We start from the raw sequence: 18,464 nt of genomic DNA on the forward strand, positions 1-18,464 counted from the left end.
GGTCTTAATTTATCTTGTTTGTCCTCTAGCTCTTGTCCCTTTCTGCTGTACTTCCCCCATTCCCTTCCATGGTATACCCCATCCCCCTTCAAACTATTTATTTTTTCCAAATCAAAAGCTGGGGTCTGAAGAAGGCTGAAGGTGGCTGAAGGGATCTCCTACCCATCAGCATCTTAGAAGGTTTGATAACTTGTCAACATGGATAGAAAAAAAATGATTTTTATCTTCATTAAACTCTTTAACTGAAATTTAGCATTCCTAATTCATAACAGAAATTACACATATTTTCATATCATATTACAGTTATTACTGGTATCTCAAAATAGCCTTTCTACTCATCACTATTTTAAAATTATGATAGTCAACATATCTGCCACTAAAGCTTGTTATTTAAAGCATCAATCGGGGAGTTCCAGCTGCAGCTCAGTGACTTAAAAAGTTTTTTTTCTTATTAGGGCTGCACCTGTGGCATTTGGAAGTTCCCAGGCTGGGAGTCAAATCAGAGCTACAACTGCCAGTCTACGTACGCCACAGCCACAGCAATACAGGAGCTGAACCACATCTGCATGCGACCTATGCCACAGCTTGCAGCAATGCCAGATCCTTACCCACTGATCTAGGCCATGGGTTGAACATGCATCCCCATGGATACCGGTCAGGTCCTTAATCCACTGAACCACAACAGAAACTCCCTGACTTAAAAATATTCTGGAGTTTCCTATGTAGTATAGTGGGTTAAGAATCTAAATGTAGCAGCTTGGGTCTCAGCAGAGGTGCAATTTGATCCCTAAGCCTGGCGCAATGAGTTAAAGGATAAAGGATTTGTTGCAGCTATAATGCAGGTTCAATCCCTGGCCCAAAAACTTCCACATGCCTTGGGTGTGACCAAAAAAAAAAAAAAAAAAAAGAATATTTTTCTGAGAAAGGGTTCATAAGCTTCCTCCAACTACCACTGGGGGTCATGACACCACAAAAGTTAAGAATCCCTCTTGACTAAATCTGGTAGTACTTGTAAGAGGAGGAGGAGCCAAAAGGGCAGAATTTTTAGAAGCAGGGCACTGGCTTGGTCTTTGTTCTGGTTATTTCTTTTTCTTTCTTTTTTTTGGGGGGGGGGGGGAGCTGAGCCTGCAGCATGCAGAAGTTCCCAGGCCAGAGACTGAACCTGAGCCATAGCAGTGAACTTCCATGTGGCACACCTGTTACCCTAAAAAGCAAACAAACAAACAAACAAAATCTAGCTCTCCTATTTGTGTATGTGTACGTATATATACACACACATATATATAGCTTTTTAGGGCTGCACCTGAAGCATATGGAGGTTCCCAGGCTAGTGGTTGAATCAGAGCTGCAGCCGCTAGCCTACACCACAGTCACAGCAACATCAGATCCAAGCCTCATCTTTGACCTACACCACAGCTCACAGCAACGCTGGATCCTTAAACCACTGAGCCACTGAGCAAGGCCAGGGATCAAACCCGCAACCTCATGGTTCCTAGTCGGACTCATTTCTGCTGTGCCATTATGGGAACTCCCTATTTGTTAATATTCTTAATGAGTCTTCCTTTGTTCTTCAGTCTTTACGTATGACTAAGGTTTTAGCAAGGAGCCACTCAGGGAACATTCACATTGGCTGCAGGGTAAATAATGATAATTTTCAGTAAATGTGCAGATATTAACTATCTCCAAGACAATTGAGGGCTGATATCATTCAAAATGGGGGCTGAAGAATTTGACTCATACTGGATCAGGAAAGCAGTTTATATGCTTTGGGAGGAGATCTGAACGGTAACACAAGTTTAGAGTCTTAACTGCTCAAGTAAATGAATCATGACATTCTATGGGTTGTCTTTGTGTGTGTGTTTTAATGGTTTCCTTTGCTGTGCAAAACTTTTGAGTTTAATTAGGTCCCACTGGATTATTTTTGCTTTTACTGTCATTATTCTAGGACGTGGATCAAACAAGATGTTGCTGCAATTTATGTCACAGAGCATTCAGCTTTATGTTACCCTCCAGGACTTTTTATAGTATCTGGCCTTACATTTAGGTCTTTAATCCATTTTGAGTTTATTTCGTGTATAGCGTTAGAAAATGTTCTGGAGTTCCCGTCGTGGCGCAGTGGTTAACGAATCCGACTAGGAACCATGAGGTTGCAGGTTCGGTCCCTGCCCTTGCTCAGTGGGTTAACGATCCGGCGTTGCCGTGAGCTGTGGTGTAGGTTGCAGACGCGGCTGACTAGTATCCATGAGGATGCAGGTTCTATCCCTGGCCTCTCTCAGTGGGTTAAGGATCCAGCGTTGCCGTGAGCTGTGGTGTAGGTCACAGACATGGATCAGATCCCACTTTGCTGTGGCTCTGGCGTAGGCCGGTGGCTACAGCTCCGATTCAACCCCTAGCCTGGGAAGCTCCATATGCCTCGGGAGCGGCCCAAGAAATAGCAACAACAACAACAAAAAAAAAAGACAAAAGACAAAAGACAAAAAAAAAAAGAAAATGTTCTAATTTCATTCTTTTACAAGTAGCTGTCCAATTTTCCCAGCACCACTATGGAAGAGATCATCTTTCCTCCACTGTATGGTCTTGTCTCCTTTGTCATAAATTAGTTGACCATAGGTGCTTGGGTTTATTTCTGGGCTTTCTATCCTGTTCCACTGATTTACATTTTGGTTTTGTGCCAGTACCATACTGTTTCAATGAGTGTAGCTTTGTAGTAGAAGAGTCTGAAGTCAGGGAGCCTGATTCCTCCAGTTGTTTTCCTTTTTCAATATTGCTTTGGTCTTTTGTGTTTCCACACAAATCTAAAAATATTTTGTTCTAGTTCTGTAAAGAATGTCATTGGTAATTTGATAGGGCTTGCACTGAATCTGTAGACTGCCTTGGGTAGTACAGTCACTTTGACAATATTGAGTCTTCCAATCCAAGAGCATGGAATATCTTTCCATCTGTTTTGTGTCACCTTTGACTTCTTTTATCAGCATATTATAGTTTTCAGATAAAGATCTTCTGTCTCTTTAGGTAGGTTTATTCTGAGGCATTTTATTTTTTTGATATGATGGTAAATGGGATGGTTTCCCTAATTTATTTTTCTGATCTTTCATTGTTAGTATATAGAAATGCAATAGATTTCTGTGTATTAATTTTGTATCCTGCAACTTTACCAAATTCATTGAGCTCTAACAGTTTAAGACAACCCACAGAATGGGAGAAAACCTTTGGCCTAGTCACCAAAATATACAAACAACACATACAACTAAACAACAACCAAAAAAGCAACCCAGTTGAAAAATGGGCGGCTAATCTAAATAGACATTTCTCCAAAGAAGACATACAGACAGCCAGCAGGTAATGAAAAAATGCTCAACATCACTAATTATTAGAGAAATGCAAATCAAAACTACAGTGAGATACCACATCGCACTGATCAGAATGGCCATCATTAACAAGTCTACAAATAACAAATGCTGGAGAAGGTGTAGAGAAAAGGGAACCCTCCTATACTCTTCATAGAAATGTAAATTGGTACAACCACTATGGAAAACAGTATGGAGGTTCCTTGGAAAACTAAATACAGAACTACCATATGATCTAGCAATCCCACTCCTGGGCATATATCTGGACAAAACTAGAATTAAAAAAGATACATGAACCCCTATGTTCACTGCAGCACTATTCACAATAGCCAAGACATGGAAACAACATAAATGTCTATCGAAAGATGAATGGATCAAGAAGATGTGGTACATATACACAATGGAATACTATGCAGCCATAAAAAAGAATGAAATAATGTCATTTGCCTCAACATGGATGCAACTACAGATTCTTATGCTAAGTGAAGTCAGAAAGAGAAAGACAAATATCATATGATATCACTTATATGTGGAATCTAAAATATGACACAAATGAACCTATCTACAAAACAGAAACAAACTCACAGACATAGAGAACAGACTTATGGTTGCCAGGGAGGAAGAGGGAGGGAGTAGGGTCAACAGGGAGTTTGGGGTTGGTATATGCAAATGATTACATTTAGAATGGATAAGCAATGAGGTCCTACTGTATAGCACAGGGAACTATATCCGATCTCTTGGGATAGAACATGATAGAAAATAACATGAGAAAAAGAATGTGTGTGTGTGTGTGTGTGTGTGAGAGAGAGAGAGACTGGGTCATTATGCTATACAGCAGAAATTGGCATAACACTGTAAATCAACTATATTTTACTTTTATTTTTTTTAGGGCTGCACCAAGGCATACGGAAGTTCCCAGGCTAGGGGTTGAATCGGAGCTGTAGTTGCCAGCCTACACCAGAGCCACAGCAAAGTGGGATCTGATCCATGTCTGTGACCTACACCACAGCTCACGGCAACGCTGGATCCTTAACCCACTGAGAGAGGCCAGGGATAGAACCTGCATCCTCATGGATACTAGTCAGGTTTATTACTACTGGGCCACAACAAGAATTCAACTATAATTTAATTGGGAAAAAAAAAGAATCAGGACTTGGCATAAATGGGAGAGGGAAAGTGTTATATGCTAATTTGCACCCAATCTAGAGACCAAGATGATTTAGATTTGCCCTATCCAGTATGGTAGCCACCGGCAGTACATGGCTATTGAGCACTTGAAATGTGACCAGTCCAAACTGAGATGTACTGTAAATCAAAACAGTACATCTAGGGGGATATCCTGTCGTGGCTCATCAGAAACAAATCCAAGTATTGTCTATGAGGATTCAGGTTCGAACCCTGGCCTTGATCAGTAGGTTGGTGATCTGGCGTTGCTATGTGCTATGGTGTAGTTCACAGACACAGCTCAGATCCCAAGTTGCTGTGGCTATAGTGTAGGTTGGCAGCTGTAGCTCCAATTTGACCCCTAGCCTGGGAACCTCCATATGCCTCAGGTGCAGCCCTACAAAATAAAACAGAACAAAACAAAACAAAACAACACAACACTAAGTTTTGAAGACTTAGTACAAAACAAGAAAAAGAGATTGTAAAATACCTCATTAATTTTATTTTTATTACAAGTTAAAATGATAATTATTTTGGATACTAGGTTAAATAAAATACATAACTAAAATTAATTTTGCTTGCTTTCACTTTTTTTCCCTCTTTTTAGGACCAAACCTGCGGCATATGGAAGTTCCCAGGCTAGTGGTCAAATTGGAGCTACAGCTGCTGGCCTACACCACAGCCACAGCAATGCTTAACCCACTGAGCGAGGCCAGGGATCAAACCCGTGTCCTCATGAATACTCGTCGGGTTCATTACCACTGAACCACAAGGGGACCTCCTACTTTTACTTTTTAATGTGGCTACTAGAAAATGTAAAATTACATATGTAGCTTACATTTTTGTGGTTTGCACTATATTTCTTTTGGACAGCTCTGATCTAGATGACATGGTCGAAGATCTAATGGAATTTTAATCATGTGCCAAACTTGATTATTTCCCCAAACCTATTCTCTCTAAATATAGTTTAGGAGTTCTCATTGTGGCTCAGAAATAACACACCTGACTAGTACCCATGAGGATGCGGGTTCTACCTATGGCCCTGCTCAGTGAAGGACCTGACAATCCAAATGCCACAGATGCAGCCCTGAAAAGACAATATATATACATATGTGTGTGTGTGCGTGTGTGCGTGTGTGTATGTGTAGTGTATTTGTTTATACTATATGGCAGTGGTTTTCAAACAGGGGCAACTCTCCCTCCCAGGGGATATTTGGCAATGCATGGAGGAATATTTGCTTGTCACAACTGAGGGATGCTACTGAACTCTAGAGGACTGATGTCTGGGATGCTGGTGCATATCCTGTAACGCACAGGATGGTTCCCCAGAGCAAAAAAATTATCTGACTTAAAATGTCATTTGCCTCGGTTGAGAAACCCTGCTACAAGGTAACAGAGAAAAAGAGAAAGAACAAACAAAAAAAGGGGGCTGTTTTTTAAGTCTCCCTTGCCAAACTGCCAACACATGTTTTTGGATCTGAAACTTGGAAGGAAAAACACAGGCAGAAAACTCCCAACCTCATTTCATAAAATGGCTGATGTACTGCAGATCTGCAAATACTTAGGACAGGGAAATTGGGAAGATGGAGTCAGAAGGCAGTGTAATTAGGAGAAGAACAGACTAAACACGGAATTCTCATCTCTGCCTTGTTAGTAACAAAGAAATAAGACAGAAAAAGCAAATCCAATCCTGCTGTGTAGCACTGGGAGCTCTGTCTAGTCATTTATGATGGAACATGTAATGTGAGAGAAAAGAATGTATACATGTAAGTGTAACTGGGTCACCATGCTGTACAGTAGAAAAAAATATATTTATAAATAAAAGATTAAAAAACACCCAATTTTGGCCACTTTTGATTTTCAATCCCTAGTGGAAGAAAGAAAAATATTGAGAGAGGAAATTTTCTTAGTTTAAGAAATGTTAAGAAGCATAAAATGGAATGTCACGACTCTGAGGAAGTCAATCTGAAAACCGATATTAGTATTATAATGGGCAGGGAAAGTACAGTTTTGGTAAAAACATTTTCCATTTCTAGGAAGTTGATTGTCACCCATCCTACTGTGGTGAGAAACTAGAATCCTACCTACTAGGAAACTAAACAGAGCTAAGTAAAAAGTCAATAATGGCTTGAAGAACAAGCATGGTGAGAACTGGAAATCAGGAATACATCTCAGTGAAAAAAAACCTTAAAATTTTAATTTAAAAAAAATTGATGTACACCATGTACAAACTGCACAAATATTAAGTGTATAGCTCAACAAATTTCTACATAAGTATATGGTGGTGTAACCACACCCAGATCAAGATATGAAACATTTCAGGCACCCAGAAGGCTCATATCCCTCTTTTCTTAAGCTTTCAAATGAAATAATTATATAAAACACTTAGTACCTAGCATACAGCATGTCAACTAGTTCTCTCCTCTTTTCCTTTTTAAAATCTCTTTCTTTCTTTTTTTTTTTTTTGTCTTTTTGCTATTTCTTGGGCCGCTCCCACGGCATACGGAGGTTCCCAGGCTAGGGGTCGAATCGGAGCTGTATCTGCCGGCCTACGCCAGAGCCACAGCAACTCGGGATCCGAGCCGCGTCTGCAACCTACACCACAGCTCACGGCAACGCCGGATCCTTAACCCACTGAGCAAGGGCAGGGACCGAACCCGCAACCTCATGGTTCCTAGTCGGATTCGTTAACCACTGCGCCACGACGGGAACTCCATGGAACTCCCCCTTTTTTAAATCTCAAGGTAGACAGATACTATAGTAAAAATTAGTTTTTCTTTGTAGAATAATTCCTTTTTTGGGCCACTCCTGCAGCATGAGGAAGTTCCTGGGCCAGGGATAGAACCTGAGCCACAGGAGTGATCAGGGCCACAGCAGTGACAACAACCAGATTCTTAACCTGTTGAGCCACAAGGGAACTCCATTTGCAGAATAATTCTTTTTTTTTTTTTTGTAGAATAATTCTAAATAAGTCAATGCTTAGAGTTCTTTTTTTTTTTTTTTTTTAAGTCTTTTTAGGGCTGCACACACAGCATATGGAGATTCCCAGGCTAGGGGTCGAATCTGAGCTGCTGCAGCTGCCCGCCTACACCATAGCCACAGCAACGAGGGATCTGAGCCACATCTTCAACCTACCACAGCTTATAGCAATGCTGGATTCCCAACCCACTGAGCGAAGCCAGGGATCGAACCCTCAACTTCATGGTTACTAGTCAGGTTTGTTAACCACTAAGGCATGATGGGAACTCCCTGGAGTTCTTTTCCTAATCCTGTTAAGACTAGTCTTCCAGAAGCTTTTGCTTTTTTTTTTTTTTTTTAGGGCTGCACCCACAGCACATGGAGGCTCCCAGGCTAGGCGCTGAATCGGCTCTGTAGCTGCCAGCCTGCGCCACAACCACAGCAACGTGGGATCTGAGCCGCGTCTGTGACCCATGCCACAGCTCACGGCAACACCAGATCCCCAACCTACTGAGTAAGGCCAGGGATCAAACCTGCAACCTCATGGTTCCTGGTTGGATTTGTTTCCACTGCACCACAACTGGAACTCCCCAGAAGCTTTTTGAAACAGCAGCACCGAACAGCACTGAAGTGAAGGCTCAGGGCGAATGTGAGCTCAGGCCAACTAAAGCTAAATTTTTGTCTATTGACTTTGAGCCAGGCACAAGCATATGGGGATTAGAAATGTAATAGTTTCAAGCTAAATCCTTGGTAAGTTTTGTAACCAATGAAATTTCTGTGCAATATGCACTCAACCCCCAGCCAAATTCATTCCTGAAATGTTGTTTTTGGCTACCACAGCTCCAATTTCTGTGTGGACTTGCCTCACATTTTAAAATACTCTTATATCCTGACCTGTAATTAATTCACATCCCTTTCTTTGTTTTAGAAGAGTAGACTAGGGGAAGGAGACAAATCAAAACGCTTTGGTTATTAGGAAATGAGCCTTGAATGCCTAAACTATCAAGGAATTGAGCTTGTATTTGTGATAGAAAAGTCACTTGTGCTGAAACCCAACTACCCTCTTCTCTATAATTTGTGGATTTGGTACCACTTCATGAACAGAATAGCTTTCTTTTATTAGAGTGTCTACACTTGGGCATAATCTGATGAAAGAAAATAGTTTGAAAAAGCAGGAGAAAACTGTGAAACTGTGGGGAGCAAACTCTAGGATATAGTTATATTAGTGCTGAGCAGAGTGGAAAGAATAGCAGACCTTTTCTTGGACACTATTTAATTGCTTCAACTGATCTTCTGAAAGAAGAAAAGAAACAGGGAGATCTGCAACAGTCTTTTTTTTTTTTTTTAAAGGCCCACACCTGCAGCACATGGAAATTCGCAGGCTAAGGGTTGAATAGGAACTGCAGCTGCTGGTCTATGCCACAGCCACAGCAACACAAGATCCTAGCCGTGTCTGAGACCTACACCACAGCTCATGGCAACGCCAGATCCTTAACCCACTGAGTGAGGCCAGGGATTAACCCGCATCCTCATGGATATTACTCGGGTTCACTGAGCCATAACTGGAACTCCTGCAACAGTCTTTATAAGGCTTCTTATCCTCACTTGCAGAGCTTCTATTCCCAACACAAGATGTCATTTATGTTTGGGAAAGTGGAAAAGGGAGAGGGGAAGGGACTAAATACATACCTCGAAACCAACATAACTTTCATTTGTACCTTAGTCAAACCGAGGCTCCTGGTTTCTACTTCAAGATGCTGCTGTTTACGGAATGAGTCACACATCCTGCTTTGAATACTTCATGGCTCTTGAATGAATCATTTCAAAGTACAGGATTGTTCAACAAATAAATACAACCACAGCGGCAGCAGCTCATAGGCTGCATGTGTGAGTAAGGTAATTTATAGAGGAAAAATAAGAACAGGAAACTTCTTCCCAAAATACTCTAAGAGAGAATGTTGTCAGGGAAATAAGAAGTACAAACTGAAGAATAAAAGGAGGGGGGGAACCCACCAAATTATAACTAAGGCAAATTCCTTTGTCTGTGGGTTGAAGAATTTTCTGCTTGGGGAAGGCTGTTTGAGTGTCTTAAAGAGAAGATCCTGGCAGCTGGCTAACTTAGTTCATTGTAAAAAGAAGGAATTTTGAGAGGAGAGACATTATTTGACAGTTGGTCTAGCAGAAAAGACCTGATAGATTATAAGCCCTTCAAGAGGAAGAATCCTCATTTGTCTATTCATGGAAGAATCTAAGCACTTCGAACAGTACCTGCACACAGTAGGTACTTACTTAATAAACACTTGTTGAATAAATGCCAACTAGCATATTTCATTAAAGTGCTACAAAGCACACCCAATTTATGAAACTTTTATCCATGAGTACAATGGTGGGAGTATTTTTCATTATCAATATCCAAAAGAAGAGTTGATATTGTAAATATCAGCTCTTACCTATGGAACTAAAGGCTGGGCCCAGTGAGGACAAGAATATCCTAATGGGAGGAGCTTAGAATAGGAAACAAACCGAATTTCAAAAATTAAGGCAATAAGAAAAGGTCAAGATGGTAGCAAAGGGGATTTAAACCATTGGGAAGAATTTGACTCTGAGGGGGTTGAAATCATTCCCAGAGGAGATTTTATTTTATTTGTCCTTTTAGGGCCACACCTGCAGCATATGGAGGTTCCCAGGCTAGGGGTCGAATCAGAGCTGTTGCTGCCGGCCTACACCACAGCCACAGCAATACAGGATCCAAGCCGAGTCTGTGACCTACACAACAGCTCACAGCTACACCGGATCCTTAACCCACTGAGCTAAGCCAGGGACCGAACCTGCAACCTCATGGTTCCTAGTCAGATTTGTTTCTGCTGCGCCACGAGAGGAACTCCCCAGAGGAGATTTTAAAGGGATGTAAAATGCACTGGTTTTCCGGCCCTCTTGTATTTTCACAACTCTTTTCTCCTATTCTTCCACTAATACTTTCTATCCAGGTCGGTCTCTAGTGATTTGAAAAATCCACTTGTTTTCAGTTTTGTGCCTCAAGACAATCTCCCTATTCTCACATATGCCTTCCTCTTTCCCCTCAGTTTATCCAAATACTACCACTTTCCAAGGCCCAGCTGAAATTCAATTGCTTTTTCTTTTTTAACTGAGGTATAGTTGATTTACAATGTTTTGTTCGTTTCAGGTGTATAGTAAAGTATATACACTTTTTCAGATGATTTACCTTTGCAGGTTATTACAAGACCAATTGCTTTTGGAGACTTCATGTGGAAGTGCCCAGGCAGGGAAATGACCCAAGCCATTGCAGTTGGTTCTTAACCCACTGCACCACAGCAGAAACTCCAACCAACTGCTTTTTGAAAGCTTTGCTAATGACCAATCTTCAGCAGTCTATCTTTCCTGAATTTGTATGGTACCTTGAACAATCTGCACCATATCATTTAGAATTCTAGTCTACACAGTCTCATAGGTTTGTACAGTAGACTATAAACTACCAGAGGGTTAAAAATGTACCCTACACTTATTTTTATTTTTTTTGGCTTTTTGTCTTTTTAGGGCTGCATCCACGGCAGAGGTTCCCAGGCTGGGGGTCTAATCGGAGCTACAGCTGCCAGCCTATGCCAGAACCACAGTAACACCAGATCCTCAACCCACTGAGTGAAGCCAGGGATCAAACCTGCAACATCATGGTTCCCAGTCAGATTTGTTTCCGCTGCACCACGATGGGAACTCCACCCTACATTTATTCTTTACCCTCCCACCTACCCCATCAAAGGGCTTAATCCAATAGAGAGCACATAGTAAGTGCTCTATGAATTCCTTTTTCAGTGATTAGGTCAGGTTTTACATAGCTGTATGAGAATAACTGCTGAAAAGCTTTATCAATTTTGGATTCTAAGACCTTTCACGGGGCACACTTTTGGAATGACCCTTTTCCATTTCCATTTCTAAAGGTATGTTTCATTATGTAAATAAGTGAGAATCAGTGTATCTTCCTCACTATTTTGTTAAACACCAAAATAATACAGATTCCCTTTAATACAGAAAGGCACTTAGGACACTTCAAGTACACTGGAATTATACCGCTTTCACATGAAAGGACATTGATGCCTTGTGGCAAATTTATTTTCTTCAGGTATCTGATTCCATCGCTGAACTTTATTTTATTACCAACTAAAATGTTCTGTGCAAAAAAATGGCAATTCATCAATAGCAACCTTTTCCTTCTTCATGCCCCAAACCACTGGTGGTAATTTTAACCACATCTTTTTAAGCATTTCCTTTTCGGATCCCAATGACTTGAATTTTATTGGGCAGAGTATCAGCATCTCACAGGTATCAAGCAGTGTCAAGAACTGGATTCCTCCTTTACAAAGTTTACCCTGGAGTATCTGACAAGAGGAAAAGGTATATTACAATCAAATCAACAAGCCAGGTGAGGGTTGGGGAGTGGAAAAAGAATATTAAAACCCATAATCAACAATGACTTGCTAGATCTTCATTGTTAGGATCTGAGATTAACATTAATGCATTATTCCACAGCAGACAGACCAATGATGCAACCACTCCTCTAAATAGCAGAAGTTTTAAATGCACAGCCACACCTGATCACTCATTTTTATTTTCGCTCCTGTTCCCTCCTCCTATTTATGACAAATGTGAAAAATCATGAGCCCCAAGGGTGTGTCTTGTGCCAAATAAGCTGCAGGTGCCTAATAAATCACAGCAAAAAGGAAATGAGCTCCAAAGGTCACATAGGTCAACTCCAACCAGTGTTGGGCAGTGCAGGAAAGAGAGGCAGATACAATTTTTTATCAGTATGGGGAAAGATTAGGTGTTTTATTTTTATATCTTGGCCTAATGGGATTGAGAAATATAATCTTATTTGAGGTTTAACTGTACTTAGAAGGTCCTGGGCATCTCAATTTCTATGGATTCCCTAGTATATCACAGTAAAGCAGTAAGTATAAATGTTGAGGGTTTCTTTTTTTCTTTTTCTTTTTTTTTGGTCTTTTAGGGTCACACCCTCAGCATATGGAGGTTTCCAGGCTAGGGGTCGAATTGGAGGTGTAGCTGCTGACCTATGCCACAGCCATAGTAATGCGGGATCTGAGACGTGTCTGCGATCTACACCACAGCTCACAGCAACACCAGATCCTCAACCCATTGAGCAAGGCCAGGGATAGAACCCTCATCCTCACGGATACTACTCGGATTCATTTCCACTGAGCCATGACGGAATACCCAGTAAGTATAAACCTTTTCTCCTTCTCTCACTCTCTTTATTTTTATTTATTTATTTATCTATTTATTTATTTTATTTTAGGGCTGTGCCCAAGGCATATGGAGGTTCCCAGGCTAGGGGTCGAATTGGAGCTGTAGCTGCTGGCCTATGCCACAGTCACAGCAATGCAGGATCCTTAACCCACTGAGTGAGGCCAGGGATCAAACCTACAACCTCATAGTTCCTAGTCAGTTTCGTTTCTGCTGCACCACGATGGGAACTCCTCTTTATTTTTTGATAGTGGTAAAATACGCATAAAATTGATCACTGAAACCATTTTAAGTGTACAGTTTAGTGACATTAAATACATTCATACTGTGCAACCATCACTACCATCCCTGCTCATAACTCTCTGTATCCTGCAGAACTGAAACTCCATAGTCATTAAACAATAACTTCCCACTCTCCCTCCAACTCCTGGCAACCACCACTATACTTTCTGTCTTTATGATTCTGCCTATTCTAAGGGCCTCATATGAATGAAAGCATACAGTATTTGTCTTTTTGAGACTTACTTCACTCAGCATATCTTCAAGGTTCCTTTATGTTGCAGAATATTGCAGAATTTCCTTCCTTTTTATTATGGCTACATGACAGCCCATTGTATGTATATATCACATTTTGTTTGTCCATTTATCAGCAGATGGACACTTGGGTTGCTTCCATGTTTTGGCTATTGTGAATAATACTGCTATGAATACTGCTGTACAAATAACTCTGCTTTCAATTCTTTGGGGGCATATACTCAGAAATGGAATTGCTGGATCATATAGTAATTCTGGGTTTTTTTTTTTTTTGGCCATGCCTACAGTATGTGGAAGTTCCCAGGCTAGGGATCAAACCCGAGCCACAGCAGTAACAATGCTGAATCCTTAATCTCTAGGCCACCAGGGAACTCCAGGAATTCTATTTTTAATTTTTTGAGGAACTGTCATGCTGTTGTCCTCATTGGCTATACCATTTTAATATTGCCACCAGAAATGCACAAAGGTTCCAATTTCTCCATATCCTCACCAACACTCATTATTATCATCATCATTTGTCTTTTTTAGGGCCACACTCATGGCATGTGGAGGTTCCCAGGCTAGGGGTCAAATCCGAGCTGTAGCTGCCGCCCTACGCCATAGCCAGAGCAAGGTAGGATACAAGCCGTGTCTGCAACCTATACCATAAATCCCAGCAACGCTGGATTCTTATCCCACTGAGCAAGGCCAGAGATCAAACCCATGGTCCTCATGGATACTAGTCCAGTTCATTAACTGCTGAGCCACGAGGGAACTCCTATTTTTTAAAAATTTATTATGATTTTTTTTAATATGGAAAGCTTCATGAAATTGCATGTTATCTTTGTAAAGGGGCCATGCTAATCTTCTCTGTATCTTTCCAATTTTATATATATGCTTCTGAAGCAAGCATTGATTTTTTTGTTTGTTTTTTTTTGCATTTTAGGGCTGCACCCATGGCATATGGAAGTTCCCAGGCTAGGGGTTGAATCAGAGCTATAGCTGCTGGCCTACGCCACAATGACAGCAACACCAGATCTGAGCTGCGTCTGTGACCTACACCGCAGCTCATGGCAACACTGGATCCTTAACCCACTGAGCAAGGCCAGGGATGGAACCTGTGTCCTCATGGATGCTAGTCAGATTCATTAACCACTAAGCCACTAAGGGAACTCTGATTTTTTTTTTTCTTTAAAAAGTAGCCATTCTAATGGGTCTGAAGTAGTGTCTCATTGCAGTTTTGATTTCCATTTCTCTAATGATTAGAGATATTGAGCATCTTTTCATGTGCTGGTTGGCTATCTGTACATCTTTTTTTTTTTTTTGGAAAAATGTGCGTTTTCACTTTTTTTTTTCCTGCTTTTTAGGGCTGTAGCAATATGGAAGTTTCCGCACTAGGGGTCGAATTGGAATTACAGCTGCCAGTCTAGGCCAAAGCTACAGCCGCCAACCAGAGCCACAGCCATAGCAATGCCAGATCCAAGCTGCGTCTGTGACCTACATCACAGTTCACAGCAATGCCAGATACTTAACCCACTGAACAAGACCAGGGATTGAACCTGGATACTAGTCGGATTTGTTTTCGCTGTGCCACAAAGGGAACTTCTAATTTAATTAAGTCCTTGATCCATTTTGGGTTAATTTTTGTATGTGGTGAAGAGTCCAACTTCATTCTTTTGTAACTGAAAATCCACTTTTCGCAGCATCATTTGTTGAAAAGACTATCCCTTTCCCCACTTAATGGTTTTGGCATCCTTGTCAAAAATCACTTGACTATAGGAGTTCCCATCATGGTTCAGTGGTTAGTAAACCCAACTAGTATCCATGAGGATGTGGGTTCAATCCTTAGCCTTGCTCAGTGGGTTAAGGATCTGGTGTTGCCATGAGCTGTGCTGCAGGTCGCACACGAGGCTCGGATCCTGCGTTGCTGCAGCTGTGGCAGAGGCCAGCAGCTTCAGCTCCGATTTGGACCCCTAACCTGGGAACCTCCATGTGCCACAGGTGCAGCCCTAAAAAGACCAAAAAAAAAAAAAAATCACTTGACTATATATGGATCCCTATTCCATGCCCTTGGTCTACATCTGTCTTTATGCCAAACCACAATTTATAAACTGTTTCAAGTTGAATATAGTTTACAATGTCATGTTAGTTTCAGGTATACAGCATAGAGATTCAGTTTTTTTGCAGATTATATTCCATTATAGGTTACTACAAAATATGAGATACAATTCTCTGTGTTGTACAGTAAATCACTGTTGCTTTTTTTTTTAGGGCTGCACCTGCAGCATATGGAAGTTCCCAGGCTAGGGGGTCGAATTGCAGCTGCAGGTGCGGGCCTACACCATAGCCAAGTCACACCAGATCTGAGCCACATCTGTAAGCTACACCAGAGCTCATGGCAACACCAGATCCTTAACCCGCTGAGCAAGGCCAGGGATTGAACCCACATCCTTATGGATACTAGTTGGGTTCCTAAACCGCTGAGACAACCCGCTGAGCCACAACAAGAACTCCTATCTATTTTATGTATAGTAGCTTGTACCTGTTAATTCCATACTCCTAATTTGTCCTTCTGCCCCTCCCTCTTCCCTTTGGTAACCATTAAGTTTGTTTTCTATGTCTGTGAGTCTATTTTGTATATATACTCACTTGTATTATTTTTTAGATTCCACATATAAGTGATATATTTTTCTTTCTCCGTCTGACTTAATTCACTAAACATAATATTCTCTAAGTCCATAAACATTGCGGCAAATGGCAATATTTCATTCTTTATGAATAATATTCCATTATATGTATGTATGTATAGTATACAGACCCCTACACACATTTTATTTATTTTTTTTAGTCTTCTTAGGGACTAACCCGAGGCATATGGAAGTTCCCAGGCTAGGGGACAAATCAGACCTAGAGCTGCCAGCCTACGCCACAACCACAGCAACACCAGATCCAAGACACGTCCGTGACCTACATCACAGCTCATGGCAACACCAGATCCTTAACCCACTGAGTGTGGCCAGGGATTAAACCAGCATCCTCATAGATACTAGTCAGGTTTGTTATTGCTGAGCCACAATGGGAACTTCCACATGTATCTTTTTGATACATGCTGCTGAATTCTGTTTGTTAGTATTTTGATGAAGATTTTTGCATCAATGTTCATAAGGGATATTGATTTGTAGTCTTCTTGTGGTATTTTTTGGTCTTTTTAGGGCCAAACTCACAGTATATGGAAGTTCCCAGGCTAGGGGTCAAATTGAAGCTGTAGCTGTTGGCCTACGCCACAGCCACAGCAACACAGGAGGTGAGCTGTATCTGGGACCTACACCACAGCTGAAGGCAATGCTGGATCCTTATCCTACTGAGCAGGGCCTGGGATCAAACTTGCATCTTCAATGGATACTAGGGTTCGTTTACCGCTGAGCCATGATGGGAACTCCTCTTGCGGTGTCTTTATCTGGTTTTTGTATCCGTATTATGCTTGTCTTGTAGAATCAGTTAGGAAGTGTTCCCTCTTCAATTTGTCATAAAGTTTGAGAAGGGTTGCTATCAATTCTTCAATAAATGTGTGGTAGGATTTACCAGTGAAGCCTTCAGGTCTACAAGTTTTCCTTGCTAGAAGATATTTTTATTACTGATTTAATCTCCTTACTAGTTAAATGTGTATTCTGATTTTCTATTTCTTCATGATTTAGTCTTGAGAGGGTTTGTGTTTCCAGGAATTTATCTATTTCATCTAAGTTATCCAATCCACTGGCATACAACTGTTTATAGTACTCTCTTATCATCCTTTTCATTTCTGTTGAATTGAGAGTAATGTCTCCACTTTCATTTCCAATTACTAATTTGTATCATTTTTTCTTAGTCCATTCAGCTAAAAGTTTGTATGTATATGTGTATGTGTTTGTTGATGTATGTATGTATGTATGTATTGGTTGATGGTACATATTTTATTTTTATCTTTATTTTTTTTGGTCATATCTGCAACATGTGTAAGTACCTGGGTCAGGGATTGAACCCATGCCACAGCAGCGACCTGAGCTGCTGCAGTGACAGTGTCAGATCCTTAACCCCCTGCACCACAAGGGAACGCCAATGGTACACATTTTAATTTTACTGAAGCATGCTACCAGTTCCTTTCATATCCCATCACATCCACATCACCGCCATTAATGCTCATCTTTTTTTTTTCTTTTCTTTTTTTGCTGCAGCATATGGAAATTCCTGGGGTAGGGATCAAAACTGTGTCACATTATCGACCGAAGCTGCTGCAGTGACAACACCAGATTCTTAACCCACTGCACCACAAGAGAACTCCCTATTCCTCATCTTTTTTTTTTTTTTTTTTGCCACACCCGCAGCATAAGGAGTTCCCAAGCCAGGAACTGGATCCAAAATACAGCTGCAACCTACATCACAGCTGTCACAAAGCTGGATCCATAACCTGCTGTGCCTGGCCAGGGATCAAACCCGTCTTCTAACGCTCCAAAGACACTGCTGATCCCACTGTACCACAGTGGAAACTCCTCTAAGTATTTTCTAATTTCCCCTGTGACTTCTTTGATTCACTGGTTAATGGTATATTAATTTCCACAATTTTGTGAATTTTCCAGTTTGTTGATTTCTAACCATCTCATTGTGGTCAGAGAACATACTCTATATCATATTCGTCTTTTAAAATCTATTAAGACTTAATTGGGGAGTTCCCATTGTGGCTCAGTGGTAACGAACCCAACTAGGATCCATGAGGATACCGGTTTGATCCCTGGCATGGCTCAGTGGGTTGGGGATCTGGCATTGCCATGAGCTGTAGTGTAGGTCACAATACAGCTCAGATCCTGCATGGCTGGGGCTGGGGCTGGCAGCTGTAGCTCCAATTCGACCCCTAGTCTGGGAACTCCATATGCCTCACCTGCAGCCCTAAAAACCGAAAAAAAAAAAAAAAAAAAAAGACTTAATTTGTGTGGCCTAACATACGGTCTATCCTGGAAAATGTGCCTTGTGCACTGTTGCTGTGGTTTGAGTGTTCTCTATATGTCTCTTAGTCTAGTTGGTTTATTATATAAGTTCTCTATTTCCTTACTTATCTTCTGTCTGGTTGGTCTATCCACTACAGTGAGTGAGGTATTAAAAGTCTACTTAAACATCTACTTCTCCCTTCAATTCTGTCAGTTTTTGCTTCATAAATACATGCTGGTTTGTCATTAG

At 41.1% G+C, this 18,464-nt stretch overlaps 1 protein-coding gene and 1 non-coding gene across 5 annotated transcripts in view; both read right to left on the minus strand.

Moving 5' to 3' along the window:
- Nucleotides 1-18,464, minus strand: part of ATF7 (activating transcription factor 7) — a 109,951-nt gene that overhangs the window by 30,863 nt on the left and 60,624 nt on the right. The window lies entirely within an intron of this gene.
- On the minus strand, nt 14,064-14,168 carry LOC125131917 (U6 spliceosomal RNA). Its single transcript, XR_007136091.1, has one exon. It is a non-coding gene; the product is annotated as a U6 spliceosomal RNA (small nuclear RNA).

Source organism: Phacochoerus africanus, chromosome 7 (assembly GCF_016906955.1).
Source record: "Phacochoerus africanus isolate WHEZ1 chromosome 7, ROS_Pafr_v1, whole genome shotgun sequence".
Classification (NCBI taxonomy): domain Eukaryota; kingdom Metazoa; phylum Chordata; class Mammalia; order Artiodactyla; family Suidae; genus Phacochoerus; species Phacochoerus africanus.